Source organism: Trachinotus anak, unplaced genomic scaffold, assembly GCF_046630095.1.
Source record: "Trachinotus anak isolate AG129_WGS33_773 ecotype Australia unplaced genomic scaffold, CSIRO_AGI_Tana_v1 ptg000014l, whole genome shotgun sequence".
Taxonomy (NCBI): domain Eukaryota; kingdom Metazoa; phylum Chordata; class Actinopteri; order Carangiformes; family Carangidae; genus Trachinotus; species Trachinotus anak.
Genome location: NW_027273865.1, coordinates 17,531,573 through 17,549,875, shown reverse-complemented (window position 1 = coordinate 17,549,875; position 18,303 = coordinate 17,531,573). Strand labels below are relative to the sequence as shown.

Genomic DNA, 18,303 nt, shown 5'->3' with positions numbered 1-18,303 from the left:
TGATAGCACAGACTGAGGCTGCAGGAGCAGACAGAGGGATGGAGAGAATCGATGAGAGAGGTAGAAATTAAGAGAGAGGAGGGGAGCAGTGCATTGTCAGAGAGCACAACAGGATTCCCATGCAGGTAAAAAGAATATTAAGTAGCTGTGAATGAGAGGATGATTTGAATAGTTCTGACTAATAGAGACTGGGAGAGGCCTTTTCTTCCATGACAGCTGCATGAAATCTTTTCCTCTATGTCATAGAAGAGCAGTCAATCTGTCAAACCAGTCATCCATCCCTCCACAAATCCATGTGTGTGCCTGTCTTTCTCTCCCTCTATCCACCACCAAACCCTCCATCCATCCACATGCCTCTATCCACTCATCCCTCCATCCCTCCATCCATTCTCTTCATTCCATCCCTTCCCTGACAAGCTCCTCCTCTCGCTTCACTCCATATCCATCTTACAATCATCTCTCCATTCCACCCACACAAGCTTTTCTCAAGAACCTCCCTCCTCCCCCTCTTCTTCACCCTCCTCCTCCTCCCTGCCTCCTCTTTCCCTCCATATCTCCTCTGCTGTCACTTCCACAGATCCTGAAGGCATCTCTTTTTTTCTTTTATTCATCTCCACATCCTTCTTCTTCAATCCTTGTCTTTCTCTCTCTCAGAGAGTCTCTCTTCTGTTGTACTTTAGTGTTTTCAGGGAATGTTTACCACTCTTTCATCCTTTATTTTTCTTTCTTTTTTTTTTCCAGACTCACAAACGTGGACTTGAAGGAGCAGCAGCAGCAAGGGTTAAAGAGAGGAAAAAAGAAGCAAACTCGCACCACTGACCACAGCAAGTGAAAAGACGTTCCCTCTGTATGAAGAGGAGAAAAGAAGCCACCTGTAATCAAACTAAGAGACTGTCAGCAGCAGCAAGATCACAGAAAGAATCAGACAAGCATTTAAAGGCAGACTCCTGCCTCTGTTGGGGAAAGTGTGACTCCCTCTTTCCTTTTTCTCTCTCTCTGCTTGACTGTCTATCCACAGGCTGTCCTTCCATCTGTCTCAGCAGGATGCAGAAGCATCATTTTGGTGTTTGGGACAAAGAGAAATGCTGAACAGATCCTGGCGTGTTGCTAGAGAGAGGAGACAAAAAAAAAAAAAAACAGAAGAACATTTCCAAGCCTCTGGAAGGGAAAGGGAGGTGAGAGAGCTGTATGAGTCAGAGCACAGCAGCTACAATACTGTGTATTCTGCATGCAAGAGAAGAGGTAGAGGGGGACGGAGGAGCGATGAGAGCGATATGGGGGAGAAATAGAGGAGGACTTGACCAGAATTGAGCAGTCATTAGACAAAGGAAGGACAGGATGAGGGCAGAAGCAGCCACACTGGCAGGCGGTGAGTGAGATATAGGGCAAGTGAATCAGCTTGCTACAGGGAGAGGAAGGCGAGAAGAGGGTCAGTTTAGAAAGTGGAGAGTTCGGTATGACTGAAGCCGGTTGAGGGAAGGTTGAATGAAGGTTTGCTGCAGGGCAGAGAATGGACATAGAACTGCAAAGGACAGGAGGACAGACTTAATGAAAAACTACTTGAGCGGCCACAGGGGAGAAAGTCCCGAGTGACTGTGTCTCGCTACAGGGGGAGGACATGACTGAGGTTTGCACATGGGAAGATGAGCTTGAGAAGAAGGTTGATCACAGGAAAGGAAGAAAGTGGCATGGAGAGTAGAGAGGTTAAAGAAAGAACGGATAATGCCAAGGACCAGGACATGGAGATAAAAAGCAAATCAGGCTAGATAAGAGTGAAACCTAACAACCAAGTAGAGAGCAGTAGCTAATAAGAGCCAAACTGAAAACACTACAGACTAGAGAAGTTGTGGCCCAACGCACAACGATGGAAACATGGAAACTTTAACTGTGACAGCAACACTGCAAGAGGTTCCTGTTAAATATTGATGCTGACAGGCCACTCTCAAAAGAGCTCACTCCTTGCACCACAGAGACAGAAGCAGAAGGAAGAAACACAGTTGACTTTTTTATTCTAAGGGATTTGTACGCTGCCTTTAAAAGTGTGTCAGAGGACAGCTGAGTGTGGTGAAGTTGCTGCGCATTAGGACAAGACCTACAAATTAGCCAAGACTCCTGGAGGGCTTTTATTTTTCATTTTTTATTTCTTTGGCCAGCTGTGCATTTTCTTGGGGAGTGTGGAATGATTACAGAGAGAACTGGACCTTTATCTTGTGTGGGAACAGCAAGTAAGAAGGGAATCGATACTTGAGAGATCACATCAGGACTAGAACAATTTCTTCTTCTCTACAAGAACAAGATCCAGCTGTGGCTGATGAATACAGATTTATATCTTGGATTGGCTGCCACTATGAGGTGCATCAGGTGCAGATGAGATGAGCCAAACACTGCTGTAGCATTCATAGATGTTTCCTCTCATTATTTTGTCCTGGACTGTTTGGAACTGTTCCAACTCTCTGAAAATTTCCTCATTACACAGATTTGGCCGGTGAAGTTTTTCTGTCATGGCTTGAGGAACTGTGGAGATGCTTTGATGTGCATCAACACAAAGGATCCTTTAACTGGAGGCAGGATGTATATTTTGTTTTTGTCTCCATGACTGAATAAAGTCATGATGGCTATAAATGTTGTCAAGGCGTCAAGGTAGAGTTAGCCTCCTCTCCTACCTGAATCACCGACTTCTCAAAACATCACGGCAATAACGCAGGAAGACACATCGCCACAGCCTCCATCCAGCTGCGGCTAGACCAGCTGCGTGTGTGTGTGTGGCGGCGTGGGGGTGTAAGGACTGTCGAGGAGCTCAGCTGTGTTTGTGCATTATGCTTGTGTGAGTGTGCGGTGTAGAGGTGTGTCATTGTGTGTGTGTGTGTGTGTGTGTGTGTATGTGTGCGTATGTGCGCCAAGCTTTGAACCCAGCCGTGTCTGAGTGTATTGTCAAAGCGTCGCCCGGAGCTGTGTGTGTGTGAGCGTGTTTGTGTGTGTCTGTGTATGTGTTGCCTGGATTCTCCCCACCAGCGATAGAGCTGGACCTGAACAGCAGTGGTGAGAGGGGGGACAGGGAGGGGGAGGAGGAGGAGGAGGAGAGGGAGGTGAAAGAAACCAGCAGGACGGAGGAGAAGAAAAAACTGACAACATGCTCGGATAAAGAGAAGAAGGAAAGGAGTCTTTGGCTGCCCCCCTGGTGCAATGTGTGGTGAGTACACGTCTCTACTTGTATGGTAAACCTTCATGGCTTCCATATGTGCATATAGGTGAGTGCATGTACACTGTATATCCACCTCTGAGCATCATATTCCCTTCAGGTGGTTGGCCAAGGTCAGAGGTGAAAGTTCAGTTAGAAGACACAGAGTTCAGGGGTATTAAGGCAGTCCATGTTAGTGGATGCAGCAGAGTCATGTGGCTCACTTTGTGTCCACTATTGTAGGTCACATGATGCAGGTGCCCAGTAGATCATATGACATCCAGCCTGGCACCTGAATGAAACTTAACCAACTACATAAACCAAGGCAAGTTTAACCATACAGAATGCATACAGTATCACTGCCATCAAAATATACTCCAACATCAACCAATGGTCATTAAAACACATGATGTGCATAATATCAGAGACATCAGAGGCATTTATTACCAGAGGACACACTACTATTGTATATAGCTTATAGCCATTTAACATCTGTGAACATTAACTAGTCTCCCACTAGAAAAAAGTCAAGATTATGGTTTCAAATGTGATGTCTGAAGGTGAAATCAGACGGACTATATGAGCAGCTTGTATCTTGTAATGCGACTCTTGTTGATAGAGAGAAAGGCTGTGTGAGTTTGTTGTTCAGCAAAATTTCCATTTTGCTTGGTACATGTGGTTGTTTGAGAAATTTCTTAGTGTCATCTTGTTTATTGAGCACAAACTGAAAAAATATTTAGCCTCAAATATATAATATAGCCACATAATATAGCCAAGTGAACAATGCATTCTTGATCTTCCAGAAAACATGTTAGTTTCAAACTGATTCAGTAGGTGCTTATTATGCTGTGTTATGATGAGAATTTCTCTAACCTGTTAATGACTTAAAGGTTGTGCAAATGATCGTCACTGCCACTAGATGTCGCACTCGACCACGAACATCTCAGACTAAAATGAACGCTTCGTCAACCGCCCCCCACCCTCTTCATGTTCTCACTCAGCAAGGTGTCACAGAGCCAAGTGAAAGCGGCCACGAAACACACGAGTGGCACAATTGAATAAAGTTACCCTGTGGAGACGAGAGCCAACAAATTTCAATCTAACCACAACCACTAGCCCACGCTAGCATTACCGTGATATGCTCCACAGCAATGCTGACAGTAAGCCAGCTTTCATTAGAACATTTGCTGAACAAAGTCATAATATTGGTAATAGCAAGTCAGCTAATGTTACTGGCCATGTAACATTATGTTGCATTACGTTACTTACACACGGAGGAGAAGAAAAATCAGTTCTGAGTCAAGCTGGAGCCCTTTAGCAGCTCCTAGGGTTCTCCATCTTGGTAAAGACAGAGCACCTTGGACTTTATGTGCCATTGCACAAATGACTGATGGAGCCGGTAGAGACACTGGAGCTGACAAAAACTTCAGTGCAACTGAGAAAGCCAGAATTCAGGCTGGGATATACCCTCTGTTGCACAAACTTTCAACACTTTTGACAGTCCACTGGCTGACCGGGGTTTAAGTCAGTTATCCCCATGGCCATTCAACCTTTGCTCTGGTCTCACCTCTCTTTGTCTGAACCTTTTTAGATGAAAAAATGGTTCCTTCAGTGGAGGAAATTCTGTAAGGTGCTTTCACCTGAACACTGTTGCTTTCACCTGAGCGCTGAAGCCTGCACTGTGTCAGTTTGCATTTGGGCGGTGCCTGCGTTTTTAAACCTGGGGAAAGCCAAAGGTTTAACAGGAGGGGCTCAAAGGGATGAACATCCCACTATCTCAGACCGGTTCCCATAACAAAAAGTGGAGAAAGGCAGATTACAACACACACAGAGAAGGTATGACTTCATTCTATGTGCAGGACACCATTACTCCACTGTATCTTTACATAGAAAATAGTTGTTTACTGCTTTATTATTGCTTAAAATCTAGATTACAGAACCCTTAAAAGCTTTCACCTGGGAAGGGGGACTGTTTCCAAACAAACTGAACCAAACACACACACACACACACACACACACACACACACACACACAGGTTGTTTTCTCACACTCCACACAGATGCATTTTCTTTCCTCTCTCGCTGTCATGAATACAGCACATACATGGGGTCTTACAGTAACCACACTCATTCTCGCTTTCCCTCTCGACACTCTAGATCTTTTTCACACACAAGCACCCAGACACACAATCAACAAACACACATGCTGTAAAAACACACATGCACAAACATGGAAGAAGCAGGAGTGACAGTTGCTTCATGGCCGCTGGCTTCGTATTCTAGCAGTGACGGGCTCCAGCTCATAATGAGGCTGTGGAACGTTCTAGTGTCATACGGATCTGGTTCCCACACCATCACTCTGTGCATCAGCTCAGTGTGTGTGTGTGTGTGTGCTTGTCTTTTCAAGTATGTGTGAGAGACAGAGACAGCTAGAGACAGAACCAACAAGAGACTGTGAATTTATGGAAAGCATGCAGGATTTTATATGTAGGATAAAATAATGAATCTGTCTTACTCCATGTAAAACGATATCTTTCAGCAACAAACATCTGTTTTTCACAGCTTAGCTGTGGCACACACAACCTCTTTATGTATACATACTGGGTGTATGTGTCATTGATCTCTGCAAAGGCTGAGCAGTCTCTGTATTGTAGCAAACACAAAAGCCTAATACTTGCAATTCCTTGTGTCTCTGATCACGACTCCATACACACCTGATAGACACAACACAGTGCCCCACGGTAGAACATTATCAGATTTTTTTCTGTTCTACCAATAATCACTTGCCTTGGAGCATGATGAGGGTTAAAGGGGTCAGATTTCCTCAACATGAAATCTCACTGTTGTCAGTTTGCAGTGACATATAGTAAAAATCTACCCAGCATCAAGAAGATACAAGCCGTCCTCTCATCATTTTTGGTTGTTTTAATGTGTCAAGAGTCTCAGTGGCAGCTGGTGATTATTTGCCTGACTAAATAATCATATCGCAAGGATGAGACAGACAGAAATCTGAGATAGATTACCTTTATTTGTAAGTATTAGAGGCATTTTTTGCTTTTATTTGACAGTCAGCTGACAAGAAATGAGGGGAGACAGATAGGGGATGACGAACCTAGAATACTGCAATTACGTAGTCAGCATCTTAAACCCCTAGGCCCCCAGGACACCCCAAGACAGATTAACTTGCAATGGCTGACTGGCTGATTGGGAATATAAGAGCTTGTAGGGATTCGTGAAATCTGAATCAGATGAGTTCAGAGAAAAGTTCAGAGTCTGAAGAGGCTGCTGTTATCAAGACAAATAATGGCCAAAAATGCGACCAAAGAGAGGGGAGTCTGATATATGAATGCAGTCACTTGAAGCTGATCAGGAAAAAATGGAAAAGTTGGATAGTTACGTGTCAATAAGACAACAGGCTACAGACCAGATCTTTATGTTATGATAAAGATGAGTACAGATAAGTATGTTTTTTTTAATACCCTATTAACTGTATTCATATGAGTGTAGATAGTGGAGATGTTCAGTCAGATGTTACAGTACATTACATTGCTAGGAGGACATGTTGGGAGGAGAATAAGCAATAAAGCAAAAAAAAAAAAACACCCCAAAAAAAACCATTCGTTCAAACATTCCATTTTTGACGGCTCGTTGATGGCTAACAGCTGCCAGCCATGTGGCCCAGGTGATGCACTGGTGGCCAAGGGAAACAAAACGAAATTCGCTACTTTCGAAACTTCCCTTTGAGGGGAAACAAAATGAAATTTGCTGCTATCCCTACAACCATCAGCCCTGCACTGACTGTGATTTCTGTATAGAAAAAGCGCTTGAGTTGATCCAGTGTGACTCAGTCCTTTGAGAGGTTGTTTGAGCGCTGGTCCCTGAAACATATGCATTGCTTTTTGCTACCTTAAAATCATTGGTATATAATGTGAATGTTTGGACACCAAAGTTGATGAAGAAGACAAAACTCTTCAGCATTGACTGTTGTTCATTAACAGTCATTCCAGGACGTTCAGTACTGGATTTACTCTGCTCTTTCTGCAGTAGTGGGTTCACACAGATGCATCTGTTGTGTTTTTTTAACTGCATAGTCACTCTTCACTCAAAACTAAGAGGAACTCGTCAGGGTGTACAGAGAACCGTGAGATGAGAGCATGTGCATGATAAATGTATAATCTTCTATTACAAAATGGATGAAGTAGGTATGGAGATGAGACGTACAAATTAGTACCACACTAGGATTAAATGCTTCTGCGTGTGAATGTGTGTGTGTGTGTAATTACACAGTGTGGAGACAGACTAATCTACCTTTGGCTAATGTGTCAGACAAAGATCAGAATGAGGGCCATTAAAGCATCTTCCAGGGAAAGGTTGCTGCTATTTGAGTTCACGAAACACCCAAACACGCACACACATACTCATACACTGTCCTCCCCTGACGTCTAAATTTTTCATTCTTTTATTCCTCCATCTGTTCTTCCATCCTGCAACAATCCATCCTTTCTTCAATTTTTTATTTACCTTTTATTAATTTCTGTTGCAATATCTTTTACCACAATCTTAAGACTGCAGTCAGTGCAGTCTAAAGTTGATCTTATGGTTTGGATGCTAACATTAGATGGGGGAAGACTGCAGCATTTGGTAGGTCTACCTGTAATTGTGTCTGCATATTTTTTACTGCATGTCTGCCTTTGTCTGGCTGCCTATTACTCGGTCTGTCTGTTTCATGTCTCTCTCTCTCTCTCAAGTGTTTAACTGTCTGTGTCTGTGTTTGTCCTCTGTCTGTCTTAATATATTTGAGCTGATAAATGTATCTATCTATCTATCTATCTATCTATCTATCTATCTATCTATCTATCTATCTATCTATCTATCTAATGGTCCTACTGGGAACATTTTCCTCATTTAATGTTTCAAACCAGACCACTGGTGGTGAGCCTGTGTCAGACAAAAACAAACATCATGCTTATCAGACTTTCCTCCCCTGAGGACAGGTGCTCCGGCAGAGGTGTCACCCAGGGGTGGCAATGCCCTCCAAAAAGCTCCACCCACTGAAGTTTTGCTAATTGAGTATTTCGTTTGTGTTTTTATTTAAGGAGCACTGCTTGTGTAACTGCTCACATTTACTTACAAATGAATTTTTTTTGGAAAAAGGAAGATATTCAAAGATATTACTTTACTTTATAGTGACCTTTTTTTTCCAAGTGTAGTTTATAATATGCATCTCACAGGCTCTTATTTGCATTCTAGATATTTCCATGAGATTATGTTGATAGGGATTCACTGTGCAACCTCTCAAACCTCTACAGTAATACACACTGCACTGCAGATGGACCCTCCATAGGGAATTTATATCACGCCCTACATAAATTAATTTGACAGTGAAATAAGCAGCGCAGCTATCTGCACCAATTATGGTGAATATTATGCATGGGTTTCATGGGACAGACTGCCAAGCATTGCTTATTCAGTGGTCATTGGTGAATTTTCCAGTGCTACTGTGCATTTACCCTAACCCTTACTGTTTACGGTTTACAGGTTTAGAGTAATATTTGCCACTTCTAAAACTTTCTAATTTTGATCTCTTTACAGTTACTTTAATCTCGTGTTTTCCTAAAGTAATACATGTTTGTTATTTTAAAGAAAGCTGAACATACAGTCACAATTAGGACAGTGAGCTTTACTTTTTTAGGTCGTTATTTAATAGGATTAGAGTCAAAGTCTGATTACTGCAGGGAGATGTTTGTAGCTAACCCCTCAGACTGTGGTGGGCAAACATGAGCTTTAATTTAAGAATTATGCCACTGACTGCTTTTACCTCAGACAGCAGTGAGTGAAGAGCTATCATAGTGACAGAAGATAAACGATTTTTTTTTTAACAGTAAATTTATTTATTTATTTTTATCATTGCTGTGGGCCTAAATGATCTAAATTATCACAAGACAATCACATCTGATTCCTCCTGCTCTAATATGGTGGGATGGTGGAGGTTTGACTGAGTGAAATAGCATGGGTATACTCAAATATTAATTTGAATTGACTAAATGCTTGAGCTGCTGTGGTTCATTAAAGATGTACTTGAATAGAGGGAGGGAAGGAGGAAAGGGTAAGAGTAGAAGAGAAAGAGTGTGCGTTATTGGAATAACTGAAAATGTATTTGGAGCAGCAGTAGTCTCAAGCTTGTGAATGTAAAGCAAATACTGCAGCCATAGGAAACTACATATACAGTATGCAGCATGTACCGTATGCGTGAACAACCATGCTTGTTCTTTATTTGTAGAGGGGGCTGTACACACATGCACATTCAAAATGTGCATGTACACATCTAATCAACATATTGAAATGTAAATGCTGTAAATGCCGAAAGGAATCCACACAATTCCACACACATGCAAACAAAGAAGGAAAAAATATCCTATTAGACTGCAGTATAGTTTTGATGGTCACAGGATTTAAAATGGAGATAAGACAGAGGACATAGAATTAGCAAGTGAACTTGCAGAAATAATAGTAATTCTAGATATGGAACCAGGTACATAATCAAAGTTCAGACAAGGACACTGAAAGGTCCTCAGACCATTATTTGCACACATTGTTTCATGTGAAGATTTTACAGTTACAGTGCTTCGAAAATGCTTGCCACGCATTCCATCTAATTGTATTGGGAACAATCATGTCACATTGCTGAATGGCTGAGCGGCATCAAAACGATACTGCCATGTCCCAGTCCTTACTCTACATACGCACCCATAGACACACACCCCGGGGCTGCCACAACAGCTGCTGGATGTTGAAATGTTTACCCAGCACCCCAACAAAATAAAAAGATAGAACAATTAGAGACCATCTTGAAAATTGCGACGACTGTCAACATGTTGACAACCCATGTGTACTCAGCAGTCATCACTACATTATAACATTCGTACTCAGCACTCATGGGTCAGACCACACCCACCTTCGAACTCAGCCTTCAATTTGATCTCAACTATACACCTGTAAGGTTTTGTGGCTGTATCTTCCACGATTGTGACGCTATTGGGCTGACAAACTCTGTCCACAGACAGACATATAAACACCAGACATATAAACACCACTCAATACCACCACTGCGGTAGTTCCAGCTGTAGAAGGTGTCTCCAGGACCACACACACAGACACACACACTCACAAGGTGAAAACAATACCAGCCGTGCTGTCATGCCTGATATTGTTGGAAAGTAAAGAAAAGGTTTGAGGGAGAAAAGCAACTTTTGAGGATAAATCTGTACAGTGTTGACATCTATGCGCTTGCCTGTGGCTTTCACACATGATCAGGGTCAGTTTGTGATTGACTGTAATAAAAACATCATAAAACCAAATCTTTTCTATGATCCAATTTTGTTCATGCTTTTATTGGAAGGTGGTGAATTATTGACCAAGCTGGATGGGGTAATTGACCCGTGGATCTAATTATGGTCAGTTCAGTGCAGTGGAAATTTTAACTCCTGCGCAAAGCCTCACTCACTCAGTCGCACTCATTTTAGCACACACACAGATATAAATACACACACTTGCACTGTCCTCATCGTAACCTCCCTTTCCCTCTGTGCTCCCAAACTGTCTCCGAGGACTACAGATAATTCCCTCATCAGCATCCAGCCTCATCCAGTTTTAACAGACACCATTGATCCCACATCAGCAGTAATGCTCAGTGACAGAGGAAAAGTGGATGAAAATGGATGGAAAAAGAAGAAAGAAGAAGGAGGAGTACAATGAATTTTATAAAATGGGGATTTAAAGGAATTTTAATACAAGCTTTAATTGAAATTATACTAAAAAGTAAATGAATTTCCATCAACAAAGGGTGTTATTGGAGTTAGAACTGGTGGGATATTATATATAAAGACAAAAGAAAGGAAGAAGTGAATGGGAGAGACAGATAAGGTGAACATGAAAAGGTCTGGACAATAACACACAACATAAAAAAGTTAGCTGCTGTTGGCATTTCATCGGATGTTGTCTTGTTGAGTTGGACTCTTCTTGAAGTCAATGGGATGTGAAAGAAGTGAGAAAATATGAAGGAAGGAGAAGGAACAGGTAGTGAAAAGATGAGAGGTGAGAACAAAAGCAGTAGGAGAAGTGGAAGGAAGAGAAGGAGGAAAAAGTGACGAAAAACAAGATGTAGGCCAAGAAACTGGGACAAGGGGGACAAAAAGATCCACAAGAATGAGAGAGATGGAAGCAAGAAAAGAAGGAGAAATATTTTGAAGTAGCATAAATGTCTGCTTTTGGTGCAGATATGGGTCAGACACCAAACAAAGTCAAAAACTCATTTCATTCTCCACTGACTTTGAACTTTTTCACCCTTCTGTGTTTAATATTCAATGCTCACATGCACGGAAAAGTGTGTAAGTGAAAAGATGAGAGACCATTTCTAGCTACTTTGTGTCAGATATAATTAACCTGTTTCTTTCTCCTGCCCTTCCTATTCCATTTGCCTCTCTCCCCCAGGCGTCGCGCCCTATGGGGGTGGGGTTCTGTGATGGTAACCATGGTCCCCGGCAGCCGCTATGTCTGCAGCGCTCATGCAAGAGAGGAAGACTCCACGAACGACAGGGAGGAGCGAATTTTAGCCGTGCTGGGCATCATCGGAACCATCCTCAATCTTTTAGTGGTCATATTTGTCTACATCTACACCTCCGTCACCTAAGGTTTTCTTGGACAAGAGACATTGGCAGTATCCCCAACTTTGCTCCACACATGCCCACCCTCCTCTTTAAGTAGCCTATTTATAAACCTGGAGGGTTTGATTATGCAGAGGAAGCGCTGAGATGTGAGGATCATTGGCAGTGTGTTCAGCTGGATGGTAGCCATATTTGTCCACACTGCTTATCCGTTAAGACAACTCTGCTCCATTGACTGAAGACCGCTGCCCGTCACAGAACAGGAGCTACATGTGGAATCATCTGCATTTCCCTTCACTTTTAAACCGCACCTTCAACAATTTCCACATATCCATGACTGCTGACAGTGTCTCTGGTCTGTTAGTTGTCATAAGTTTACGTAATCATACTGATGCATGACTGTGGCATAGCAGTCCTCTGACTGCTTAGACAGCAAGAGTGAAGCTCTTATGTGTCTTTCATCTGATGGTGCTCATATCTGACTGTGCTGCATCTGCCTTTTTGTCTCATAACTCTGTGAAAGTCTGTGGTTTCTGTTGCTTTTTTAAGATATGGTCACTGCCAAATGGTCTGACAAACACAGTATTTTGACTTTGCTTGACAAAATTAGTAGATAAGGAGGGGCGGTACACTGCTAAAATTATATAAGGGACCAAATTTGCCAAGTGAATTATCAACAGAGGGACCCTGCTCCTGGGCACCATTTAATCTACTTGAACAGAGCATCAGTACAGCTGTACAGCTGATCGCTCATTACTAAATATTAGTTTCTGTAGTTAGTTGAGTCATTGAAAAAGTTTTACATGGACCTAATGAGCCCATATCTGAGCACACCGGAGGAGAGATTCCTGGCTGTGCTAGGAGTCATTGGCATCGCACTCAACCTTCTGCTACTTGTCTTCGTCTACATATACACCTCCATCTGATGCGTGCTTGAACACACTGTCAGCTATGAGATAACTTGTCGCACCTACAGTAACTGCAGTTGTACCTTACAGCTAGGGGCTTCCAATGATCATACTGTCCAACAGAGTATGTTCCTTAACCACAAATGTATATGTTGTACCTAAGCACAGCCTGATTCATAGCTTATTTGGGGACTATATGCTATTCTAGGCAGGTTTCTGTGCCTAACAATATAGTGATATTCTAATAATAGTGGGGAAATGACAAACAGAGGGTGATGAGAGAATTTAAAGGCAAAAGCAGTGACCTTAAGAAAAGAAAATGAGATTTGTTTACAGACTGGTTTATAAAAGACATATGCTTTGCAAATTAATTTTTTTGGGAAAATTGTGTCCTGCAGTTCGTGTTTTTGTAGATACAGTAATTGCTCATTTATGTGCATCATGAGATGTTTACTTAAGCTTGTGTCTCTATAATCAAATACTTTTTATCATGCTTTGACCAAAATAACTGATGTAAAGACTGCCGTCTTTGTAGTAACTCAGTTTGTTCTACATGCTCATTGATGTTGAAAACAACCAGACATGAAAGTGGATGGTGTTGATGTTTCAGGCTGTGCAGCAGCTCTGCTCATCAGCGAAAATCCCTCCGTGGACGGTTGGTACCACAGGATAACACTCTTTTCACGTTTTCTGGTGTCATGTTTCTGTGATCGGATCTGTGAGCCAGGCACAGAGCAGCATCAGAGAGGGCAAAGCGTGGAACTGAGACAATGTCACACGAATCAAGACGGTGCACTTTTGCAGTGCAGCACAAAGGAGTGCAACAGCAACAGAGAAATCAGGGAGAGCCAGTGTGGATTGTCTGACAAAAGAGGACATAAAACCTCTGCACAAGGCCTCACCATCTGTCTTGAAACTCAAGAAGGCACAAAAGTCTCCCTGGGATTTGGTTACAACATTTCTGCTGGAGCTGCATGTCACTATGGATATGATTTTAGGTTTAAGCACTGTGCCTGTAATGGAGGAGCAAACCTAAATGTAGTTGACAAGCGAGCAGGAAGGACTGGCCTGAATCTACACTTCATTCTCGTCATTCTCCTCTCCACCAGCAAGCTAAAGCCAGAAAAGACATAGTACTGAGAGGACCCACATGAGTCTCTGCTGTCATTTCACATAGCACAGTACTTTTATATATATAAATGCACCCATACCTGTGAAAAGGACTTCATTTCTGACCATCAGTCAGAGGTTCTGGGAAAGACACAACAGACAGGACCACAGGAGCAGTATGTTTTCCAAAATGAATGACCAGCACCTCTGACTGCTCACTTAATCTACTGCAATTTAACATGTCTGCTTGTGTGACTATGTACTGAGATTTTGATAACCATTGCATAATAAGATTCCTTGTTACATTGTGTATATATATATGCTCTTAGTTTTAGTATCAGTTTAACATTGATTGTTTTTGTTTGCAAGCTAATCTGAAAGTCACAGCCACCACATTGGAAAATGTTTGGGATGAACTTCAGTGAATATCTATGGTTCTGCTGGGCACAGTCTATTTTTATTGAGTGTGAGTGTAGAATGTGCAGATAAGTGTTTCCATGGCCATATCTACAGAATGCTGGACAAACAAGTGACCACAATTTTCTTCCCCAAACTGCAAAGAGGATGAATCAAAAGGGTACATATTTCAATTACCTGTAATGCATAATTAACTTGCCTAAAGACTCTTTAATTCTCACCTTATCATTTTCACATACACACTCAGACATGTTTGTACCTGAGAACCTTCATTGAAAAATTGCATTTGCTTCTAACCATAACCACCACAAGTCTAATCCAAATCTTAGCATCTTGGGTTTTCAGTTATGTTAAGATTATTCTCTCCAAAGTAATGCTGACATCCATAACATGGCGAAATTGCTAAAGAGATATAAGCGGTCAGACTAATCTGGTAGTTATCCCAAGGTTTGACTGTCAAAATAAAATTATTTCCCAAACCAGCTTCATGTTCCAATTTGGACCTACCCAATTTGCTGAAGTTTTGTGGTTTTCCTGCATTGAGGGAGTTCATATTTACCTCCAAAATGAATAGGGAGCTAATCTGGCTAAACTGGAGGCTTTTTTACAACCTATGCCATTGTCTGATAGGTACAGTCTCTTCCCCTGTTTGACCTACTTGCTGTATTCTGAGATGCCAGCAATTACAGTGTTACTTCTGTGTTACTACTTAACTTCTGAAACCAGCGGCCTGAGCTCTGATGATAAACCCAAAATGTTACTAAATGTAAAAACAGCTCTGAAAGAACTTAATGCCCAAAGGTCTTCACTTCCCAAAAATGTCCTCACTTAGACCTAAAACTCAAAAAACAAAAGCGACACACACACACATACACATACACACACACACACACACACACACACACACACACATGCATGCTATCTTTAAGAGTTTAATTTTACACCATCTTTCAGCACACATCAGACGAGTCGATAGTTAGCATGCTGAGATTGATGTGACTTGCACATTTACTTCCTGTCACATCTAATAAGTGTACAGCGGAGTTTGTTGAGCTAAATCCACGTTAAGTGTGCACCACAGCACAGTATGAGCCACCTTTGGTTTGCCAAACATCTGCTGTCACACTGTGACAGTCAAAGGTTGTACTGTGCAGAAACACATTTCAATATACTTTATATTTGGTCCACTATATATGGTCCACTTGATATTAGCAAACAAACAAATTGAACTAGCATACTCAGCGTTTCAGCTCAGGTTTACTTAGATACTGGCAAAGGTTTTGTGGTATCACTTTCTAATATGGCACCCTTTATGAAGTGTTTATAAGCTGTACCTAATAGCTTTATTAATAGTTAACAAATAATTTACTAATGGGTCAGAGACCAGTTAGACGGTATTAATAACAGCACTTGGAGTTGCACTTTGGCTGGTGTTTATTTGTTTGTAATAAGGCACAGTTTTATAATGGATTTATCGGTTGTAAGTGATGGTTTTACCAGTTAATAAATCCTTTAGTATCCTTTACTAATGCTTTATGGCTGAGCATTAATTAAGTGATTATAATTGGATTATTACCAAATAAAAACTAAACACAAATAAATACATAATTGCCAGCTACAGGGATTTCACATACAACCAGAAGAAGAAGAAAACAGTGTTCTCTTCTCATTGATTATTAAATTAGTAGTATTAGTAAATTATTTATTAACCATTGCTAAAACAATTAAGCAGTTATTACTTTTACCCTTTTAAAAGGGTGCCTTACTTGAAAATGATACCAGTTTGTGGGTTTTCAAAGGCCAACAGTAAAACTAATATTTTTAGACAGAAACAACTGAAAGACATTTATTTTGTGCCAATAATAAATATTTTTAATCTTTTTAAATGTTCGTGACAAAATATTAAAATGTAAATATATATTAAAAACTCTATAGACTCATCTTATACAACCAAGGGTTCAACTATACAATAAGTCTTAATAAAGAATAAATTTAAAGAAAAAAAAAAAATTAACAGAACCAAAATTAAAAAAAACAAACAACAACAACAACAACAGAAAAAAAAAAAACACTGCAGATTTACAGACGTCATTATAGTATCTGTAGCCTTGGTCTGGGAAGAACCTTCATCATGTCAGCAAACACCATTGACTGATATTAGATAAAAGTTCAATAAGTTATCTCACTGTGTATTCTGCATGCAGTTCAGGTTTTTGGTTGACACCAGTTAACATGACAGACCCACTGCCACACAGACCAATGAGAGGAGAGAGCCCTACAGGGTGAGTCCTGGCCATCTGCTATCCTCCTCACCGCATATGCACACACGCACGCACACACGCATGCACACAGCATGGACTTTTCGTAACAGTGCAATTCAAATGTCTCACTCAGAATCATAATACAGAGCTTGGGATGGTTTATTATTTATGTGATGCCTGTTCATGTGTTTTTTTTTAGATAGTTTTATGTGCACAAACATTATGTTATGGAAACAGAGAAGAAACAGGTGGATCAGAGTACACCTGGGACTCCTTACCACTGCCCCAGGCATGGATTGTTAACACAAAACACTGAAAACAAGAGAGCAATGTTCAAAGACAGGCAAATGTGCACTCTGAGACTGTGACTCCCATGTATTTTTATGAATCATGAGCTGAATTGATTTTTAGCCTGAGAGGGCACATTGGACACAGACTGCCAGTTTTCATTTAACAGCCAGTTATTTCCTGAGCAGGCAGGACCAGTGATTCAAGAAACTGCCAGGTGTCAGAAAACCTCAGAAATGATCCATTCACCAAAGTTTTGTGTGACGTGCCGATTATTTAGTGACTAACATTCCAGGACAGTAGCTGTCACAGTACTAATAAAGCAAACTGGAGATTTGAAATGGGAGATGTCCAGAATGACAACCGCACTGAACTTCTATGAGCAGACAAATTTATATTGTCATAGGAGAAACTAGGTCCTCTAGAATCCTATAAGAGCTTTATGGCCATTTCTGATGAGGCTGATGAAGAAATAGTTTGTTACAATCCCCGAGAGTAACCACTGAACAAATGCTGTGAGATCTGGTGTACTTTCATGTAATGTTTATATATAATGTGTAATTATAGTAATGCAAATAAAAATGAAAAACACCACCTTCAAAGAGTTTCATTGTTTTTTCACACAAATGAATCAAATCTGTTTTGGCAAAAACTCAAACTGTTTTATTTCTGTACTTTTATGTAGCCTCCTGTTTTCATTTGGTATTTTGTAATATCTGTCCAAGAACACAACTAGTGAAAACTAGTGAGTAAATAAGTAAATGAAAATAAAAATTGAGCTAAATGATTGGGAAAGACCTATTCCTCCTAAATCTAAGTGATCCTAATGCGCCTGGGATGTGGTCTGGATAACTGGATTACAGCGCCAACAAAATCTGACTTGGGAGAAAAAAACCCAAAAAACATTTGAAGTATCTCTCGATGCGATTCCTTTTACATGTCAAAATAAGTGTAAACATAAAATATGAGTGTGATTTTGAGACATTTGTCCACTTGTTGGTGAGCTTTTTCATATCGTTTTTGTACCTTTAATTTAATAATTTAGATCCACATTAAATACGTCATTAGCTAGACCCATAACATTTGTCGTGGATTACATACACTGTGTGGACAATGTGTACTGGGTATTTTATCATGCTAGTTTAAAACATATCGGTGAGCCTGAAAGTAAGTCCCTTTATCTGATAATGAAGCTGTGCGTTCTTCCTAACTCCTCCAAATTCTGTTTTCTTATATAGGGAGAATCACTGAAATGAGTTGGAATAACTAAATTAAGGCCAAAACTCAGTGAGTGTTTGGTGCTGCTGATGCTCCCTTTAGCTCCTCTGAGGGTTTTTTCCCTTGTTTATTCTTCTGGCTTGTCAGTGGGATGCATCCTAATACGGCGTTGTCTTGAACGCACCAACTGTATGAAAACAAGGTTATCACCCACACAGCAGAGCTCTTTTTAAGTAGTATTGTTGCTCTGGCAGACCTGTG

At 41.0% G+C, this 18,303-nt stretch overlaps 1 long non-coding RNA gene across 1 annotated transcript; it reads left to right on the top strand.

Moving 5' to 3' along the window:
- On the top strand, positions 1-17,469 carry LOC139632192 (uncharacterized). The gene is made up of 3 exons (XR_011693520.1): positions 1-125; positions 742-3,190; positions 11,668-17,469. It is a non-coding gene; the product is annotated as an uncharacterized lncRNA (long non-coding RNA).
- The last annotated feature ends 834 nt before the right edge of the window (positions 17,470-18,303 follow it).